Raw genomic sequence first — 22818 nt, forward strand, 5'->3', positions numbered from 1 at the left:
GTGCTACTGCATTCCTTTGGTGTGCTTCCAGGAAATCTATGATTCAGGTCTCTCCTTCAAGAAGGGAGACCTGCCACAGCACATGCTGCTTGGTGTGTTGCTTTAATGCCCTCACTGCTTCTCCTGATGTCCTGCTTGTGTCCCCTTCTAAGTGGAAGATGGTGATTTGCACCCGCACCTTCCCTTCCTGTGGATGCTGTCAGACACCTCAGATCTCCCCTTCTCTGATGCCCCACCAAATAGCCAGTTGCCTTCTCACCAGATCCACGGCCCATGATTCCAGGACCCCCAGGATCCACTATCTCCTCGCACCTGGCATTGGTGATGAAGGACCATAGAGCAGGGAGGACCCTGTACAGAGGTGGGTTTTGCTCCTCAGAAAGGAGGAGCCCTGCTGGAAAGGACTTCATTAGGTATGATCTATGTCCTGATCCTGCCTGTTCCCCTGGTCAAGTTTGCAGGCTAATCTCATGGGTGCCCGGGGTATTCAGGCTGGGACCAGCCACCTCCAGAGTGGGTGTTTACCTGGGTGGGGCAAACATGATCTGTGACTGAACCAGTCTGTTCGAACACAGTTTTCAAGGGCAGCAATGTTACTGTTCTGTTTAGAGCTCCCAAGAGTTTCATATCTCATTTCAGCCTGCATTTCTTTGCAGTTCTCAAGTCTGTGCTTTTGTGCTTGGCTAACACAAATGAGTGCTGGAAGGCTCGAGTGTATTCAGTGTGCTGGAAACATTCTGAGACATTTTAGGACACTGGAACTGGAAGTTGTCTAATGACTCCTTCTTGCTTCATACTTTGTCTTGGTTTTTATGCATTGGAACTGCCCTATGAGTAAAACCCCCTCTGCTCTCAGTGAGGTAAATTAGAGGCTGCAATTAAAAAGGGAACTGAAAATCATCCCTGTTAAGTCAGATTCCTTCAGATTCTGAACTAAAGTCCTGATCTTGCAAAAAATTTGTAAAACTGCACTGCTTAAGGTAGAGGAACTTACAGGCTAAAGGCTCCAGAGCTGCCAATTTTTTCTTGATTTCTGTGTCTTTTCTCTTCTTTGCGTAGAAAAAATATGCATATTAAGCTATGATTTATGAGACAGTGGGTTGCATGCATTAATGAAGCTTAAAGCTGTTGCTGTTTAAAGTATTTGTTTCTGACATATTAATGTAAACAGGTGAACACAAATCATAATAGAAAATATAGAACATTATAGAATCATAGAATCACCAGGCTGGAAAAGACCCACTGGATCATCGAGTCCAACCATTCCTATCAACCACTAAACCATGTCCCTCAGCACCTTGTCCACCTGTGCTTTAAACACCTCCAGGGAAGGTGACTCAACCACCTCCCTGGGCAGTCTGCTCCAGTGCCCAATGACTCTGTCCGTGAAAATTTTTTTCCTAATGTTCAGCCAGAACCTCCCCTGGCAGAGCTTGAGGCCATTCCCTCTTGTCCTGTCTCCTATCACTTGGGAGGCCAGCTCCCTCCTCTCCACAACCTCCTCTCAGATAGTTGTAGAGAGCAATGAGGTCTCCCCAGCCTCCTCTTCTCCAGGCTAAACAACCCCAGCCCTCTCAGCCATTTCTCATAAGGCCTGTTCTCCAGCTCCTTCACCAGCTTCGTTGCTCTTCTCTTATATCTACAGTTCGACTCCTAATTTTGATTTCCTTAAATCCTTTTATCTATTTATGGATTTTTTAAAATTGTTCTTGGTCTTTAATTAGTTCACAATCAGCTCATGATTAGTTACTTTTCCTCTGACTCACTTCATTGAAATTGTCCATATAATGGAAGTATAAAGTTACAATTGTCAGTGAATGAAAAATATCCTTTTCAAAATATTGTTGAGCATTTGTTTATTATTCACTGAATCTATTTTATTTTCTTTTACACTTAGTTAGTCTAAGCTGAGAGAAATAACCCCACAGAATATATAGCAAGATGCTACAAAAAAATACATACTGTAAGAACTCAATAAAACCTATTTTCTAGGAAAAAAACCACAGGAAAGCAAACCCCAAAACAAAGCAGAAACCCTGAATAATAAAACTACATATCAGTGATACATTCACATAAAAAGTCATAAAACTCCTTTTTATAATTTCAATTATGAGAGTTCATACCTCTTTTCCTTGAATAAAGGTCATTATTTCAGTGCACTTACCTTTGGGATTATTGTTTTCTCTCTTAAATGATTTCATCTACAAATTTCATTATGGTTCCCATCTGGCATTTCTTATATAATGCCATGCCTTTGCTTTAGTGCATTCATTAAGGTAACTATAATTCAAAGTAATTTCTGAAAATAAACTTGTATGCAACTACTATGTTCCTAAAACTTTATTACTGTTTGTACCTATGGCACTAAAACTGTCAGGACTAATGGAACTGCACTGCTTGGCTTTTTTCTGTTTGTTAAAATGCTCTTGCCACTTGTTATTTCAAACATGTTGCTCTGATTGCCTAGGGAGGTGAAATAGCAAGGTCTGCTAAGTGGAGTAAGAAGTACTGGAAGTGCCCTACATTCTTTTTAAAATCAAAAACATTTTCAAAATCAAATAACTAACTGCTCTTAAATCCAGGTCTGAGATCTCGTAGTTAGACCCAGCATCCAGAGATGTCATGACAGAACAGGCAGCCACAACAGTAGTGCTGAGTTTCCTCAGTAATTTTGTCCAGTTCTAATCCTAAAGTTCATGAGCAGTTTCTCCCTTCAACTCATCACAGTTTCCAGCTGATAGTTTAGTATCTTGACTTAAATGAGCTCCTCCTATTAGAATATCACTGAGGTTAGTCTTCCCAGATGAAGACTCCTGTGAAGTGATTGTGTGGGAGCTGTGTGACAGATGGCAAAGAGAAATCCATAAAAAAGAGAATTTCCCCCTGGAAAAAGACTAGGCTTTGTCTAAAGGTTCATTTTTCTGAGCTGTTTTTCTGAGTGTGACTTCACATTTTCCTCTAGTCAACAGTCTTTCTTACAGATGTGAGACATCATCGTATTATCTTTCATTCTATTTCATCTTCCTTTCTTTCTTTTTTCTTTTTCCTTATTTAATTCTCTATTTTCCTTTCTCAGTTCTAACAGCCCATACTTCTTTTGTTCTTTCCATAGTGGTAGCTCATTATTTCCAATGCTTTGATCTTCTTTACGCTCCTGCTGTATTTCCCTTATACCTCTTCACTGCAGCCATCACTGCTTCCATTATCTTCCCCCTCATGGGCCAGACTCCCTAATTTTGAGACACTCCTATATTTTGTTCTCTATAATTCTCATAAAATTCAATGAAGAGCTGCTCAGTTGTGGTGTCTCCCCCCCTGCCCCAGTTGTCTCAGGGAATTTCATGACTTTCTGTGCTTTAGCTTGGGTGGCAATCTTACTTTTTGTAGGTAATCCAGGACGACCACTTACCTGGGTAAGTCCATGGAGAAGGAACTAAAAAACCAGCAGAATTTTATGTTAGGGATAAGCTTTGACTGTAAAATCTACAAAGAATGAATAAAACCTGAGGGAATATTTTGCTAATGTTATGAAGTCCCATTCAGGGTAGAGTCAAGTTTTAATTTAACTTCAGCTTAGTAGTGTGATTTTAGAGACCTATACTTCATGAAAAAAAAAACAACTTTGATGAGAAAACTTCTTACCTTTTAGTGATTTTTCCTCTGTACTTCAGAACTGGCACATTAATGTCACAAAAGACTGAATCAGTTTGCTGACATACCTCCTTTCCAAAAATTCAGACCTCCTCCAAGTAAGTAACTAAGCCAAGGCAATTACTGTTACCCCCCAATGGCAATATATTAATGGAAATGGTCTTGAATGCATACAGGAGAATTTAATCTTTGAAAGTTTAATCTTTTATAATGAGATCTGAGCATCAGAACTCATAAAGCTGAGAGTATACATGGACATAAGATGTTTATCACTCTGGAGGTACCAAGCTGAATATATATTGGACAAAAGGGGGTTATCAACAAACTCAGCACTGATAAAAGCTTTTGCACATAAGTTAGTTACTTCTGAGACAAGGCTAGTTCACTCATTTGGATGAGTAATTGTGAGCAGTATCTCTGTGAAATGCTATTAAGCTTGATGTATTTTACATCCAGAAAAGTGTATTGTGTTTTAATATTTCTTCTTTGTATGGTACATTCTGAAATAGCTTTTCTTCATTTCCCTGGAGCTCTCATTAACATTTCTATCAATTGTGCTTAATTTAATGTTGTAGTCTCTGAAGTTCTGTTAAAAACAGTCAACATCAGAAATCTGTACTGACATTAAAAAAACCCGGTTTCTGGTTAGGTTATGTTCCTCATAATGCCAGAACACCTTTGGCTTTTGGAAGGAGATATTTCTTTGGCAAGCTGTTGCTTCTGATTATACAGTCGAATGACATTGTGGCAATATTTAGCAGCTTTTAATAATTGATGTATAATGAAACCCACCGATGTTTACAAAAACATTTTCTTTGAGTAAGCCCTTCTAAATTGGGAATTTTCAAAGCTGCTAGCTATAATATCATGTTTAAATGAACTCTTCCTAATGCAGAATTTCATTTATTTAACAGAATGTTAAAAAGAATGTATTCAAAGGAAGAAACCTACAGCAACTTTTTTCAGTAGGTTGAAGATCAGGCCCATTCAACACTTAGAGGAGTAAATTTTTCTTAATATTTCTCAGTCCAGTAGAGATATTCCACAAACTGTATCTGTATTCTTATTTAAGAGTGCCCACTGAAGCCCCTTTAGAACTATACCAACAGTTTCGATCCTGTGAAACGGTGATGAGCTCTTACATATGGTCTAGGAGAGCTGGAACCCCTGATAAAGCTGCACAGGGAGCTACTGCTCCTCACTGTGCCCCCTTGAAATATGTAAATCAAAAATGGCAGTGACCTCATAACCCATGGAGTTGAGTGCATGGGCTAACATGTCTCTTCACCAGCTACACACTGGTAAATGTCTAGCCTTCTTAGTTCATCAAAGGACTAGGGTGTTTTACCAGTAAGCTGTATGCCATAAGGGTTGCTCTACTGAATCTAAAAGAAATCCCACTGAAAGATTTTAATAAAGGAGGACTACCTGCAAAACTATAGCTCCAGCCAGAAACTGCCTTCCATGGAAATGATGAGTTGAGAGCCTTGGATGATAGGCAGCATAGCTACAGCACTCATACTTTTTGAGACCTGTGATTTATAAAGACAGCGTACTCTGCTGAGGGCTTCTGCTCTGTCACTGCCAGCTAAATGACAAGATCAGTGTTGTCAGAAGACCAAATTTTACATAACAACCTCCTACGCTGTAAGAATATTAGAGTGACCCTTCTGGGATAGAACTAAGATCTTGAGATCTTGTCTCCAAAAAAATCCCAAGTGGATGACTTGAGAAGAATATGTTATATAAAAAGCTAATTGTATGTTATATTTTCACTCCATACTTCTCCAACCTCTGCTTTGCAGTCCAAGGAATTATCTACATGTTTAGTAATATTTAATGGGTTTCTCTTTGACTAACTTGTTGAAACTTTTCTTGAGTCAGTCTGCTAGAACAAGCTGACATGGTATTGGTCAGTGACAGACCATCTAGATGAGTAATGAGATTTGTATGAAGCTGTTTGGCCCCATCCTGTGGCTGGACCGATTTACCCTCTGTTTCTCCAGAAGAACTACTCAGCCTAGCTGCATGATTTTAAATCAGGTCACAACACTATCCACAGTCAATTTGTAAGAACATTAATATAGGTTTGATCAATCTAGAATGAACATAGCAATTGAATTGGAAACACCAAAAAGAAATATTCTTTATCTGGATAAAGAACACCTCATGTTTTATGAGCCTTGATGCCCTCATTCATTCATTGCTGTGCTGATACTCTTTCCTCTTTCCGGACTTGTGTTGCTGTGTGGGTGAACAATACAAGGACAACATAGATCATGACTTGATGCAACTCATGCAGCTTTTCTCCCGTGTCAGGTGTTGAAGGATTTGGTGTGTCAGCGCAGAGCAATGGTACAGTTCAATGCAGTCTGGTTGCTTCAGAATGGCCTGACCCTTCCTTGGTGACAACATGCTTACAGATCCCCTTCTGCAAGTGGTCTCTCACCTGCTTCTTAGTCTCATTGCTTCCAGGCTCCATCAATCACTACTTAAGCAAGGACTGGGTACAGAGAATGGGACTTTTTGTTGGCCTTACTTTTGGGGACAGGCAGTTAGTGGGTGGAGCCTCACAGGGAGCCCCAGCTGACTGTGGGAAGGCTTTGCACTGAGTCTGCTGTGAAATAGCTTTCTGTTCTCTTCTGAGTGGCCACTGTGTGGCAACTGCTCGCTTTTAGCCACATCTCCATGCAGACCCCCAGTGCAGGAAGCGGTAGGGACAGCTCTGAGGATGTGGTGGATCTACTCAGCGTATACCAGCCACTGCAACTCAGTTCTGAACTGCTCTGGACAGTGCTAAGTCTCTGATGAATCAGTGGCAGCAGTCACAAACATTTCTGTATTCTTATTTGTGGACTTGTATGAAACTTTATGTTCCCATAGAATTCAACAAATTTCCTTCTTGCTTGTGCAAAGGATGGTAACAGTTCATGACCGTAAGGACGGTTTAGTCACAAGGCAGTCAGTACTCACTCTCCCTATAAATACCAGCTGCTGCCATCTGTAAAGGATTTCCTCATAGCTTTGTTTTGAGAAGATAGTGGTTGATTCGGAGAAGATTCACACTGTTGATACCCAGCAGCAGGAACTCATAGACCCCAGAAAGGGCTTTTTCCTGGTCCCTGAAGATTCAATTCAGTTTCTGTTGGGATGTGCCACTCAGTCTCCTCTCTCAAGATTCCTCTGAAAGATTTAGCAGATCAGCAAAATAACCGAACACAGACAGACCGTAGCACTAAGCCCAAGCCTTACCAGCGACTGGGAAGAGCCGGACCCTAGGCTCAGCAGACCTCTCTACCTCATGCTGGACACAGTGCAACCTTGTAGGTATTTGGTCTCCTGCTCTTAGGGTTCATTGCTCCCTGTCTCTCCAAGTCCTATGTCTGGGATCACAGTAATAGGACACGATGGAAAGTGAGAGAGAATAACAGGTCTTATAGACAATACACTTTCCTGTGTTTCACAGGCAGGAACTTCTGCTGGTCCTGAGAGCTTCTTACTACAGGCAGGTGATGATGCAATTGTGTTGGGCCCCGGGGAGGAAGAAATCAGGGCTGGTATGGGCATCCACTTTTTGTTCTCTGGATGACCCTGTCCCTTTTGTCCCCTAGAGACGAGTGCATGACCAGTCACAGATCAGTACCCCTGCTGCATGCTAAAGTACTGCCATCAGTTCAGCCTGTTCTGTGCCAGTTCTCATTATGCAGCAGCATCAAATTGGGTCATACCTGGCTCTGGATCTAGCTTGTTTCCCTCTTTTTCCTTTATAATACATCTTTTCTGGTGGAGGTCTCAAAAAGTAGTAAAACCTCTAGATGACATGGAAGTTTAGGCTGTTTCAGGGTGATTAACAGCCAAGAGTCAAACTGCTGATTTGTGAAAGGGAAGGAATATTACTTTTAAATACAAATTCTATCCCCTTCTTTTTTTTTTTTTTTGTTTTCATTTGAATAGGTATGTGATATATAATAGAATTCAGCATATTTACATAGCTACTTTTCTCCTGAAGAACTCATTCATTATATCAGGTGGGAATACAATGTGGTAGAATTAAAAGTACACGAGAAACTATAAATTTAGCTATTCTTAACTTTTGTGTGCTTAAATATACAATGTTAGTATCTTTTATTTAGGAGATTTTTGTAAGTGTTTGGAGAAATATTTATTTGCATTACAGTAATACTCAGAAGCCCCAGTTTGAAGTAAGCTTATTTATTGTGTTGCAGATCAAAATCATAGGTTTTGGTATTGGAGTGAAAATTACTTGCTTTAGCACAGCCAAAGGCCACTGAAGTCAGAGAAGAGCAAATTGCAATAATACATATGCTGGTGCTCCATCCCATAGCAGGGCACCTCTCTACATCTGACATGCCAGCCCACTGCCCCCCAGTGCAATAAGCCCTGCAAACCAATTCTTTTGCCCAGATAGAAATATGAGGCTGCCAAACCTGAATAACTTACGTAGTCAGTAGAGACTCTTGAAATCCAACAGTTAGTTCATAGTCCTTTAGATCCCCTGAATTCTTCATGTATTAAGTATGTGCAATATTACATAGAGGAGGTGGAAAACTTAATACATAATGTTTTAAATCACATTTTCTGATTAATATTTAATAATTTCTAATTTATGAGACTATCTATCTCCTTACTGCTGCTGAATCACTGCTAGTAATTCAGTGCTGTTTCCCACTGCTTTCCCCTTTCTCACTATCTGTTTGCAAAAAGCAGAATAGCAAGATTTTTCTTTAGCCTCTGTGTGTTCTTGTTCTCTAATCTTCACTGTTTGCCACCGACTGCACTTTCCTCCTTGTGATTTGAGATGAGAATGAGAGATGCATCCTCAGTTAAAGAAAAGAAGGTAAGAGCTCAGCAAAGAAGGCAAGTAAAATAGGATTTTTCAGAGTATCTTGCTGAGAATCATGGTCTGTTAATTAGATAAATCCTCTTCTCCATTTTATACAACTTTAAAAATAAATTGAAGCCATTGCCAAGAAAGTCCCACACACTTCACATGTATGTTTAACATAACATTATGTCATAGGGAGGTAAGTGAAATCTAACTACTCATAGTGTCTATGTGGTATGAGTTAATCAATGTCATCTGTAACACCCTGTCCAGCAAAAACTGATGTTGCACCTGTATTGATTGCTATTCCCTGGTGTATTACTCAGTGTAGTGCTGGTTGGTGTCCCTAGAGAGGCAAGTAGTTCCCTTCATGCAGCAGCAGGTCTTCTAATCTTTCTTCTATAACATCTCTGTTTTTTTTTTTACAGATACATTTCGTTCTGAAAGAATTATTTTTGTCTTCATAATTACCATTTTCCAGGATCCTATCTGATCACAACATAAGCACATTCATCCCTTAGGTACATTTCTACAGTTATAAACCCAGAGGAAGGACACGACATTTAGGCTTTTGAACATGTACTGAGAACACTCTTCACAGTGAGAATTTGTTCTTTTCAAATTAGTATTTAAGAAGTAATTATACTAAAAATAAACAAACAAACTCTTGAAAAAAAATTGGGGTATATTGTGTAGTTAATTAGCCACTTGGCAGCCATAAGAAAACAACATTTTTATTTCTGTAAACAATGACTGGTATTTTAGAAGGCATCTGAGCATCTTAGCAATGAAATGGATGAACAGATACTAAAGTGCAAATGTGTTTTCTGAAGTGTAAAAAAATGACAAGTTGCAGAGAAGCAGAATAATTAGTTGGTTAGTTACAATACATTGCCCTACAATTCCCATTATCAAAAACATTTTGATCTAGTTTTGAAGTATACATTATACTACATCCACACTAGCCACATATAGCATTTCTTTTATATATTAAATACATATTTCCAGTCTTCTTGGAATGAAGTATTTCAGAAATTTCAACAAGTACTTGAGACAAATCTCTACTTTTCTTTCCATCTGCTTTGTATAGTTCTGCTTAAAAATCAGTGTCAATTATCTCATCAGCTGTAGAGTCAGATTTACTACCTGAATTCAGCTTTATAAGTAAATAAGTAGTGCTCAAATCGATGTCTAACTCAGGACCAGAATTCTAGGTATAGCCATATACATAAGAGAATAGTGTGTAAACAACTGCTATGCCATAGACATGACCTGAAAATAACTTGTTTTGATTTACTTTAAGTCAGTTGAAAGACTCCATTAAAAGAAGATGAAATAGATCCTTAGCAGTATGGCACAAACTTTGTAGGACAGGTACATTTTCAGTATCAGCTACCCACTTTCAGTGGATTTTTTTTTTTTTAAAGTAAGAACAGACTTATTAAATTTGCTTGAAGCTTTATAATGAAAATTATACAGTCCTAAGGGAGTAGTTGAAGGTTGTGCTTTCCTTCTTTCAATTTATTTAAGAGGAGAACCAAGATTTCTAACTATTTGGACAGTTCATCTCCTTGTTCAAGCTTCAGAATATTAAGAATGTTATTCTTTAATCTTTCACTATTCTGGTCATTATGGGCAGCTGAATTTGTTAACAAAAATCCAGATATGCTTAAGCAATATTGCATATTTGAAAAAGTTATTAAGAAAATGCAAATTACAAAATAAACTCAAATATCATTATATTACAATTATTGGAAAGCTATACCTCTTAGTTATTACTGAGCAAGTCCAGAGCATAGGAACTTGGTCTTATAGTCCCACCTTTTCTGTTTTTACAGAAAACACAACTGCAAGTTCCAATGCTTACTGACCCATTTATTAATCTCTTAGTATCATTATTAACCTTGTATCAGAGCAAGTTATTATCTTAAAGCAAACTATTTTTATTTTTGCTTCTTTAGATTGAATAGATATTCTGTTAATTCAGTGTATTTAGTCTTCAATGTCAAACATCAGTAGGCTGATATGAAATAGCTAACTAGTTTTCTTGAAGACTCTTCAGGTTACCTTACAGTGGAGTAAGGATTTATGTCACTAATGTGACATTCAAAAGCAAAACAAACACTGATGGAGACTGCAATTCTTCTTTACCACATCAGAGAAGTCCCTTTTGAAGGCAGTTCAAAAATTGTTTTTGAGTGTTGAGGTGCAGCTGGCTAGAAGAAGCAGATACAATTTGCATTTCTTCTTTGTCTTTGTACGGTATTTGTCAGATTCTTGGCTCTTACAATGAAATTGGTAGTCCAAACGCTGTATCAATGTATTCCACTGTATGATGTTTCATTAAGATCCTAAGGCAAAGAAAACCATGTTCTGTGTTGAAAGGGGCTTTCCTAAAAGAATGACATCAATTAGGACATAGCATCCATAGGAAGGTTTGGGAGGAAACTACTGACTGTTGGATACTGAAAGCAGCACAATGCCAGGTGCTGAGGAATCAGTAAGGGACTGCGCAGCTCTAGGCAGATACCCAGAGGAGAATGCTGGAACTTCTGAGTCAAAATCAGTATCTCTCTTGAAATTAAAACTTCAAGTTTTCACCTTTAATTTTGTTTTTCATTGAAACATGGAAGAACTGACTGAACACCAATGAAGGGCACTCATCTAGCCGAAGCTACTAGTCTCATGATTTTCCTAGAACTTTGGTACCAAGGGTTTAGGTGCAGATTGATAGACCAAAGTCCTAGTTGTAAGCCTTCAGAGATCCTACCAGCCAGGGAGACTGAGAAGCATCACAGAGTGAAGAAGAAGTAACCCAGAAGCTTTCTTGGTTTGGTAAGTGTGAAGACACTGGAGTGCTGATATAGCCATAAAACCCTTTTTAGGCAGAACACCAGTGAAGGAGTCAAATGAGGGAAAAGGCTATGGAAATTCAGAGAGTCTGGTTCCTAATCTGACTATCTTAAAAGAAGGTCCTCCATGGAGCAGACTAATCAACTTATTGATTTTTAAGAGGAAATGCCCATGGCAAGGAATCATTTGTAGATGATTCTCCATGATATGGTGTTTTCTGAGAGTAATGACACACAATATCTTATAGGAATGCTTCATACTGAGCATATAAAACTGAAGAGCAGTTGACTGAAATGGTTAAAGTGTTCTGTGAAAAAAAACCACTAAAAAATAAATCTTATCCATTGGAGCCTATTATAACACCCGTATCCTCACAGAACAGAACAGATTTGTGCTCTCACTGCCATCTGGAATGGAATTATGTTAGCAGTCTCTAAAAAATACACATTAACTATTTCATGCATTTCTATATATCCTTCCTTTTCCTATTCACATCCTTTGTTCATTTAAGAACGACAATTTTTTAAAAGTCATTGTGTGAACGTCACATTTGCTTACTGTTCAGATCAGAAAGAGTAATAATGTTTGTGGAACAAACACATAAAACATGAAAGATAATTTAAAATTAATCTCTCTCTTTGTTATTGAGTTGATAGCCTTTACTAAGAAATAGCTGTAACAGATGCTGCTTAAACCTGCTACATTAAATAGTCATACAAGTAAAATGAACATCAGGCATGTATGATCTGTCTTTTACAGGTGTTTAAAATAACATGCTTAACGTGTAAATCATTAAGAAAAATAAGTTCAAATGTAAGTATCTTTTTCACTGCTGGAAGGGAGCCCACAATATATTCATGTGGTTGCTCAAACTGGTTAGTAGAATTAATGTTCAGTTTTAAAGCATCCCTGCATTTGATTTGCAATTAAAAACCTGAGTTTTTCTCTTTCTCAGTTATTTGTTATTCACAAGAAGTTGTGAAATAGCTTTGCATAAATAAGTTTCAGACTCAAGACTATTTGTGAAATGTTCACTTCAGTGATTCAGTAATTGTGATTCAGGTTTTGTAGCCGATCATTCAAAGCACGTGGTATTGTTCCCCTACTATGAGAGGAAGATATAACATAGCAAATGTATAACTCCTTTTCTGAATAGATAGATGAAATAGAGCTAAAACTTTTAAAAATATCAAGTTTCACAAACTCTTTCAGATTAACTCATGTGTGATATGGTCATAGAAGACAAGCAAGACTGAAAAAATAAGTTCATAAATATTTAAACATTAGTCCTTAAACAGTCCAGAGGTGACATGGTGGTTTCAAAGTTTGCATTGTTGAATTGTTTTCATTCTTTAAGCCTTTCAGATTTCTAAATTATCCCATGAATATGTCTATCTGGAGGACATGAGCTACATGGAACTAGAGTTATGAAGATGTTCTCTAATACATAAAAAATAATTATAGCCAGATTCATTCCACCGAAGTTTAGGCAAAACTGAGCAAAAGAAAGAGAAAATAATTTTGATTACTATTTCCTCTTCAATAACTCTTCCCAGAAAGAACCATCACCTAAGTCATGGATATCTCTGCAGCTGTAGCCTGATTTGATTGATTCAAAGCAGTGCTATCTGGATCCATAGGGAATAACTTTTCTGAAATCTCTAGGCTGAACGCTTAGTCAATAAACTTGCTAGCACCAAAAAGGGCTCAAGAGGAATGATTCATCACTCCATGAGTTTGAGTTCTAAGATGTGTCTAAAGCGGAGCTAGTAACTCTAAAGGTCTCTTCAGCCAATGGAGAATAATAGATGATTCTATTTTAGACAGCCTTTTCTAAATTAAATGACTGCAAAGCATCATTAAGCTGACATGTTTAAAGGTAAGATTTTATACACTATGCTTATCTAAGGTTAGGTATAGCTCATCCACATTGGGAGTTCAGCTGTGAATTTTAAGCAGGCAGATTAAACCCTCAACTTTTTGCACCTTTTTCATCACTACTATGTAGCTGACTCAGGCATATCAGTGTCCAGCAGTAGACAAAGCCAAACTGACTCTTTGTTCTATGTTATTGTGCACAGGTCGGGCATATTATTTTTGATTTACTAATGTTGCTCTACAAATATCACCTCTCTATATTTATCTAGCCTTCAGGGTGCAGATGAGTTAAATATTTCTGTATGGCATTATAAAATGGGGTTTACAAAATTCCCTGGATACCTTTCATGGGGAACTCAAAAGAGTGATACCAGTTTGTAAGTACCTGAATTAAATGGTAGTTTCATCTTTCTTCAGAAGGACCAAGACCCACATGCATTAATAAATGTGTTGTCATCTTACTGGCAGATATGTGTTGATAACGCATGAGCAACATGTCAAATCATAACAATGAAATGTAAATGAGAAGCAGCCCAGATGACCTGGTGGAGCATTGTAGCTTAACCTTCATCTCAGACCTTATGTCAGACAAAGACTAATGTACTCACACTTCAGAGCAAAGCTCTTGAAGCAGCATTTCCATCAGTGAGCCTGCAATGGCAGGAAATAAATAGTCTAACAAGGGTTTTGTTTCAAATCTCTAAAGCAAGTACTGATGTGTTAAGCATGACCACTAGCATTGTTTATAGGCTTGGTTGCTGCAGTGGTAGCATCATATGAATACTGCAATTGAGACTGAATCCTTCTGGCAGCAGAATGGGTTTACAGGCAGCCTTTAATTGCTTGTTTACAAAATCCTCTATAGTTTTCTGAGCACACAGCCCCCCAGAAAAATAGGAATAGACCTAGACAAAGTCTCCAGTATTGCCTTTCTCTGCAGAGGAGAGAAAGTGTTTCCAAGGTACAGAAAGGGGAAAGGTGGATGGGGGAAGGGAGAAGGGAAGGGGGAAGGGAAGGGGGAAGGGAAGGGGGAAGGGGGAAGGGAAGGGGGAAGGGAAGGGGGAAGGGAAGGGGGAAGGGGGAAGGGAAGGGGGAAGGGGGGAAGGGGGAAGGGAAGGGGGAAGGGAAGGGGGAAGGGAAGGGGGAAGGGAAGGGGGAAGGGAAGGGGGAAGGGAAGGGGGAAGGGAAGGGGGAAGGGAAGGGGGAAGGGAAGGGAAGGGAAGGGAAGGGAAGGGAAGGGAAGGGAAGGGAAGGGAAGGGAAGGGAAGGGAAGGGAAGGGAAGGGAAGGGAAGGGAAGGGAAGGGAAGGGAAGGGAAGGGAAGGGGAGGGGAAAAGCCAGCTCAATTAGATGGTCAGTGACAAGCTACTCTTGCCCTGCAGTTGCACAAGTGGGAACTGGAGAGTTTCCTCTCCACTGCTGGGCCCCCTGAGCAGCCCTGAGATGCCCCGTGAGAGGGCCATGTAGAAGTTACAGGTCTACAGACCCTCTTCTTGAGCCAGTCTTTGGTGTGACTCCAGAAGCCCCATTAAGTGAGGATCAATGAGTGGTGTGACTCCAGAAGCCCCATTAAGTGAGGATCAATGAGCTTTGTTGAGTCAGGAACTGAGGTCCTTCAGTCATGACACCTTCCCCAACAGCCCAGGAATGACTTGCAGTCTCGAGTGTGTGTGTCAGCTATGAAACTTCCCTGGAACTGGTAAGAAGGATATAAGCCTCCCTGCTACGCATCCTGCTAGTTATTGCACCTCATTGATTTAGGCCACTTGCAGCAGTCAAGTACTGCTCCAAAGCCATTCTGCACATCCGTGCTGACTGTTGCTAGCCTCTTTCTTTGAAGGATAAGAATATGCCTGTCAGTTTTTACATAGCTTGAATAAGTATGGGAGACATTTCATATGCTACAGCCCCTGCCCTTATCCTGGTTGCTGGAAATGAGGAATGAAACCAATGGAGAAAAGTATTTACCACTCTTATGGTTTCCCTGTCCTTTTCGTCCATTTTGCATTGTGTTATGCTCAGGTCAGAAACAACCAGTTGGTTCACTAATACTATTCAGATTTTTTTTCTCTCATCACCTATCGTGATGCTGGGACCGTGCTGCAGATAGAATCATAGAATCATAGAATCACCAGGTTGGAAGAGACCCACCGGATCATCGAGTCCAACCATTCCCACCAGTCTCTAAACCATGTCCCTCAGTACCTCATCCACCCTCACCTTAAACACCTCCAGGGAAGGCAAGTCAACCACCTCCCTGGGCAGACCATTCCATTGCCTAATGACCCTCTCAGTGGAGAATTTTTTCCTTATGTCAAGCCTGAACCTCCCCTGGTGGAGCTTGAGGCCATTCCCTCTTGTCCTGTCCCCTGTCACTTGGGAGAAGAGGCCAGCTCCCTCCTCTCCACAACCTCCCTTCAGGTAGCTGTAGAGAGCAATGAGGTCTCCCCTCAGCCTCCTCTTCTCCAGGCTAAACAACCCCAGCTCTCTCGGTCGCTCCTCATAAGACTCATAAGACTCCTCATACAATGCTAACATCTGAAGAAAATATGCCATATAGCCTTTGCCCTAATGTTAAGTTTGTGTCAAGCATGCAGCAAGAAACTTAAAATATTCCTTCTACCATGTCTCCAAGATTTTTTAGGAACCATTCCCTGGAAAAGAGCCTACTCTATGTACTTTGGGTGAGAATGGTGGAAGTGAACTTGGCAGAATATTAACCTATTTCTGCAAGGTTATGAGTGTTCAGCTGTTTTGCATTTTAAACAAATGCTTCAGATCTTTTTATTACAAAAAGGAAAAACAATATTTTTTTTAAAGTGTGAAAGATTAATAACTATTCAGTTTCCAAAATGAAAGTGTACACCCAGACACAGTGCTTTTTCTCTCACTCAGGGACAGATCTTGTCCAGATCTACTAAAAATTTCAGGTGTTTGAGTTTACAAGCCTAATCTGGTAAACTAGAATCCTACACAATAATTGTCTAACTCTTGCCGCAATTACAGGATGAGGTGTATTTCAAAACAGTTAGTAATTTGCATGGGAGTTGCCATATGCTAGTTGGTTGGCAATATTTAGTATTTGAAACTAGATCTCATACTTGCTTTATCTCTTTTACACGTTTATGACTTTTCTGCATTTCTTTGCCAAAGTTTGAACTGTAAATCAGTATTTTAAGATTTTTTTTTGCATTATTTAACAACTAGCAAACTGTCATGTATTTTCACCTTGCCCGCTTTACTTAGATTCCTAATTGCCTTTGATAAAACTTCTCTTTTGTTAGCAGATTATATTTTACCTTGCTAATTGAACACCTCTACACAGGAAAGTGAGGTGAGGAAATGAAACTGTCTGGAAAAAATATATATTGCACTGGCTAGAACAGAATGTGCAAATAATGTTTTATCACTCAACACATTCAGATTCTGGAATGTTTTTAACCTGTGCAAGTTCAGTGGCATTGATTACATTCTCCTAGGTGCAGTTGGCCTGCTGTACTGTATTCTGTCATTACCAGAGTTACTAGGGCCTGCACCACAGACTACATAATTCTAACCTGACTCATCTAAAGGACCATGCCTCTCTGGCAAATGTAGCTCTGATCTGAGGTTTATGAAAAAATTCAAGCAAGAATAGCACACTTGATCTTGAGAAACTGAAAAGATAACGTGAACAGAAGCATACCATAAACCTGTCTGGATCCACCAAGTGGAGATAAGTCTGCAATTTTTGATGATGCATGTGATAGGGAATGTAAGCAATGATGATTTAAGTACTGAATTGTCATCAGAAAGTGAGGGTCTTGATACAGAAAGGTACCGCATAAATAACACCCATAATTTTTGCACTGAATATTTTTCTTACTATAGTGTTCAACTCTAAGAACATTAAATAATTGATAGTGAAACCCACTAGCTCTCTACCAGACTGAAATCCTGGTGACAGGTGAGAGTAAGAGCTTTCCCTTTTCTTTTTCTTTTTTTTTTTTTTTTTCACATCTGCTCTAGTGAAGACTCCTGCTGGACAGCTAATGGGAGCATTTGCAGCAATTCAGCCTTGGTATTATAATGATGGCCAGTGACATTTTGTTAGCTCAGACTGCCAGTATTTCTACTGTAATGCTTGGCACAAGCAAACTGGATTAATCTCCATATGGAAGGAGACAGTCTGCATAACAGAGGCCATAATTCAGATGCTCGCTTTGGTCCCTTTTGTGGCCCTACCACATATCCAGTTTTCACACAACAAAGCCTCTTCTAAACAGCTTTGGCTTGAAAATGGGACACATTCATTCCGGTGTAATTCTGTTACATCAGTAGATTTGCCATGGGGAGCATGTTGTAATGTTCCTACAACAAATCCATATGTAAGATTTATGGACAAGCTTTGTGCCTTTACAATGTCAAATTGAATATAGGATTTGGTTTGTCCTACACATATAGATGGAAGGGTCTTTAGGAAAGAGATGTGTTTTCATTTAGTACAACACTTGTACAATGGGATCTTGCCCCCTGGGCATGTTTGCAGTACCAATTATATCAATTTTCTAAACTTGGAAGATAGATACTTTCTCAGTATTTATTTCTTCTTTATTTGTTATGGAAGTCTGGTTTCCTTATGATATAAATAGATGTGTTACATGACAGGTCAGTCTTAACCAACTGTAAGCAGATAGCTTCCAATAGTTTGGAAAATTGTTCCTAATCAATGCTGTCCTTGTAGCTGTGACAGAATCATCACACTTGTTTCTTCTGACTTGGTTTTCTAATACAAGAACACAGAATACAGGTTTGTGGGTAGGTTTGTCTACATTTTCAGACTGTAAGGCTGTGATTGGCAATTCTTCCATCTGTTATTCAGCAATTCCTGCCAGGAAGAGAAGATGGGAGGGTTACAGGAAGACTGACAGCAGAAATAACAAATAGCAGGAACTGGAAATAGGTCAAGCCAGGTCTTATTCCTTTAAGTTCACTTCTTACAAAAAGTGGGGTTTTGTGTTGATCTAACACAGAACAATGCAAATATGAAGCCACATGTATATGCGTGGTTCAGGGCAGAGATCTGTCTGATATACAGGGCTGAATGGGTAGGATGAGGTATGAATTACTAGTATGTGACCTAACTTGTGGTGTGGACCTATGATGCATGTCAATTAATGAGCTGAAAATTACATTGAACTATGTGTTCTTTCTTGCTTACGTCAGTCACAAAACATCACTGGTCAACCTCATCTGAAGAATGTCAACTTATTTTAAATTAAAATTAATTTAAATTTAAATTAATTTTCATCTTCTACCTTCATGATTTTTATTCTCATATACTTGGCATTAATAATGACTTAATCTTTCTGGTTAGGGCTTCAGTAGTAACAGCTTTTATAAATGCAGCATCTAACGCTCATTGCAAAAGCTATGGAGGCATCCCTTGGTGTCTGTAACTGTGGTAGTTTCTGATATGTTCTAAAAGCCATAATGATGTTCCTAGTTTAGGACAAAAAAGCTAAGAGTTGCATCACTGGACAGCAGTTCTTAAGCAGACATGTTCATCTTGGAATATTTTTCTATAATTCAACATGATCAAATTCCATATTATATTTCATACCTCAGGCTGAGAGTTACAATTCAGAAATCTGTAATACAGGGCCAGCTGTAAGAAGTGACATCATTAGATGTTTTTTAATTATTTTAAAGCCAACTGCCTTTTGCAATTGTGTTGAAAAAATGTGTTTACGACCAGTGAATTCACTGTGCTTGTTTTTTATGGCAATTGCAAGAGGCCATTATGAATTCTCTTCCAAGTTCTCCTGAGAAAGTGGTTCATGCATTAGGTAGTGAAGAGTCATATGTACTTCAGCCATTTCCCAGGATCTATGCTGCACAGATTAAAAAAATGCGTATCAGCTTACAGGACTGTGCAGTAGTACTACATGACTTTTAAGCACTTTTAGTTTTATTAAAAGGTGTTCAAAATTAGATACAACTAGAGAAAATCTCACTTTTGTAGGAGTCTTGCTTTGCTTGATAAGAAGGATGACTTTATTTTCAGAAGCTGTTACAAAGGCATGGTTTTCTCACATCGTAATAGGTATTTGTACATCATTTCAATTAGATGAACACAACTGTGGACTTTTTAAAAGGCCCAACCTAATTTCAGACTGTTCTGGGTTCCTCACTCTTTGGGATGTTACAAATCCATCTCAGGCAACTTCTGAGGGTCTGAGATACAGTGGGAGCAACTGACGTTTATATGGGCTCGTATTGAGCTCACTGTTGTGATGTTAGGTGGGATCCATTCCTATGCCTCATCTAGCTGAAGGGGTCACTGATATCTACGGAGCAGAATCTTAGAATAAGTAAAATAGATAACAGTACCCCATTCTGCAATATCCACCTGCACCAAATTTCCCTCCTGGTTCTCTGTGAAAAGGGGTATGTATGCTCGTGATTTTAAGCACTTTTGTGAGAGGCACATGCAAAATGGGCTCTGCTGTCCATCCTGCTGACAGTGCTATCCTCTAGAAGAAGCACCAGTCCTGTACATCAGGGTCAAGATTTTGTCAGAAAATTTTCTATTTCATATATATTAAAAACCCAACAACAAATAAAGTATAACTGAATTCTTCAACCTGGTCTTTCATGAAAATCCATTTTTTTTAAGGAAGGACTTTAATTACTGCCAGCTCATCAGGTCAAGCTCTCTATTTACATTACACTGAAGCACCTCATCAAACTCTTACCAAATTGTGAGTACATCTCAGATTTGCTTTCATTTAATGCTGTATATGTTTTCCAGTATTTGTGTTTAAATAAAAGGCAAAGGTGTAATAATTACAGGACTTAGTAAAACTCTCAAAAAACCTAATTGACAAGACAGTATAATTGAAAAATGCATCTCAGTCCTAGAGAGATTATTGACTCCAGCACTTCTCTTTAGTGAATGAAGTTTTCAAGAGCCCAGAGCCCTTGTCTGTAATCAGAGGTGTGACTATAGCCTGCACCACCCTACCCTTTCTGCAGTGATGCTATATGATAAGGACACAGACAAGTGAGAACTGGAGTTGTCAGCAACAGCTGTTCAGTTTAGATGGTGGGCATCTCAACAGAATATGTTTTAGAAGAGCTGTGTGTATGCCTGTATACTTCAATGCACATTGAGAAGATAATACTGTGGATAATGTTAACAAGATGAGAATACTTTTTTATATCAGAAAACAAAAATAAATGGGCATTACCTCTTAAAAGATCTCATAACTTTCTCCTTTCCTTTTTGTGCTCAATGAGATTTACCACACAGCAATCCCATAAGCTCAGAGTTGGCCAGAAAAAGTCCTGTCTTGGGGAGGAAATTGGTCGAATCACACTGTTGATATAAAATCAAGACTGAAGTGGCTAACACTATCCGAACAGTGAACTATGCATTCAGGATCAATATCATTTATACAACAGATAGATCATAACATGTACACTTGTAAAATATTACCAAACACAAATTTCTAAATACCTTTCTATAACTTACCCCCAGAAGTGATAAATCCCTCTGCAACTAACAGCAGACTGACCTCTTTTGGACACAGGGATTTCCCAATGTGGTGATCTCTGCAACGTGTCACTCCAATAATTTGCTGAACTATCTCCAGCAGTATCCTTGTCTTTCTTGTACTGGGGAGGCCAGCATGGGAGACATCATCCACATGTCTCACCAAGGCTAAGCAGAGGAGCAGGACCACCTCCTGTGACCTGCTGGTAATATTCTGCCTGATGCACCCTGGGAGGCTGTTGGCTTTCATCAAAGTAAGAGTGACAAAGAACAACTTTAGTGATGTTTAAAAAGTTCTGATGGGTTGGACCACACTGTCCCCAACTAAAAGCTGCGTGTAAGCATCCACAAACAAGATTTTTCAGCTTGTCAGTCTGCACTGTAGTTTCTGCCACTGCATTTTCACTATTATTGCTTCCTGTACTAGGGAATCAAGGTTGCTCTAAGTGCTGCAGATACACCCTTTTATGCCATTTTCTCCAAGTATTGGGTGTTTAAGCTAAAACGCTGCATTTTTAGCTGATGTTATTGATGACACGTGATTCTTTCTGCTAAGTATGCTGTGGGATGGAAAAGGCAGAACAGATGTGAGGACAACATGTTTCTTGTCTTCAGTGTGATATGCTAGAGACAGCACAGTAACATCCTTAATTTGGTGTCTTAGTGATGACTGAACTATTTTCCAAATCTGTGGTAGTAAGTGCATGTTTTAGAGTTGTAATGCCCTGAACTATTTATGTTCAATATTAATACTCTGGTTCTTCTGCCTGTACTAGCTGAAAGCAGAACTGGCCTTCATCTGCATTGCTAGTCTCAGCACATAATGTGATAGATCACCTTGCTGCATAAACAATATGATTGACAAACACTTCATGGGAAACTTTGAATTCAAAATCAGGAGGTCTGAAAATAGAAGCCAAAGCAGCTACTGGATAAAGTCTCAGCCATGTTTCCCCATGGGCATTTATATGAAGCTTTATCTCCAGAGCTGGTGAAAGAAGTGAATCAACTGATATATTCTAGAACATTTCTCTCATTGTTTTGAGTCCTTCATAAAAAGCACAGGATACAATAAAAGCAGCCTTTCCCTAAAGAGAATCAATCAGCTATCTAACTGCATTTCCTTTCTCAAACAGAGATCAGATGCTGTACAAAAAAGCACAAAAGACATTACAAAACAGCCTTCCCACAATGAAAGCTTCTTCCTAATTCTCTATAATTAGAATGACTTTTGAATGAGAAACAGCCTGTACAATTTGTGCAGCCTGAGAGACTTCCTGCTCTGAGGAGCTATGAAATAATAACCCAGAGTGGGCTGCATCAAACCTTCCCCTGCAGAATTAATTTTGTCTCCTGGACATCATCAGGAATTTTGCGATGTGTTCATAGAGTATTTGGGCAGAGGGAAACACTGTGATTACAGTGATATCTATGTAACACAGAGCCCGAGACTGAACTATGAATTGTCACACCTAGACAATTTCTGGTGGAGCAAGACACACTTCTGGTCTCTAGCATTTTCCCTTGTCTTACTTCTGATGCTGGTGCCAGTTGCATGTGCTGCATTGGTTCCAAAACCAAATGCTGACAAATCAGAAGTAATTTCATGCTGAAATGCTACTTAGTTTGGGAACAAGTTTGGGGCCTTTGAAAATTTGGATTGCTGTATTATGTTTAGACCACCATGTATAAGGAATGGGAGGAAAACACAGTGCTGTTTCAAAACATTATTCAATGTTTACTAAAAGCAAGCTACTTCACCCATTCATATATCCTCAAAGGCAGTTTAAGCCTTGTCTATACATAAACATCTTGTAAAATTTAATAATCCATGGTTAACAGATGTTTCTTTTTAGTGCACGTTGAATTAATGCCCAATGTAAATGATGTTTGCACTTACATTGCCCAAATGAAACATGAAATATTTTTTAATTTAAGCTGCTAATTGAGTTATATGCATGCTGTGGGAATATCATAGATGAGAAGAATGAAATTACAATAAAAAAAAAAAACCTTTGTTGGCCAAAAATTATATTGGACCACTGCAATGGAGT

This window comes from Phaenicophaeus curvirostris, chromosome 3 (genome assembly GCF_032191515.1).
Source record: "Phaenicophaeus curvirostris isolate KB17595 chromosome 3, BPBGC_Pcur_1.0, whole genome shotgun sequence".
In the NCBI taxonomy this organism is placed as follows: domain Eukaryota; kingdom Metazoa; phylum Chordata; class Aves; order Cuculiformes; family Cuculidae; genus Phaenicophaeus; species Phaenicophaeus curvirostris.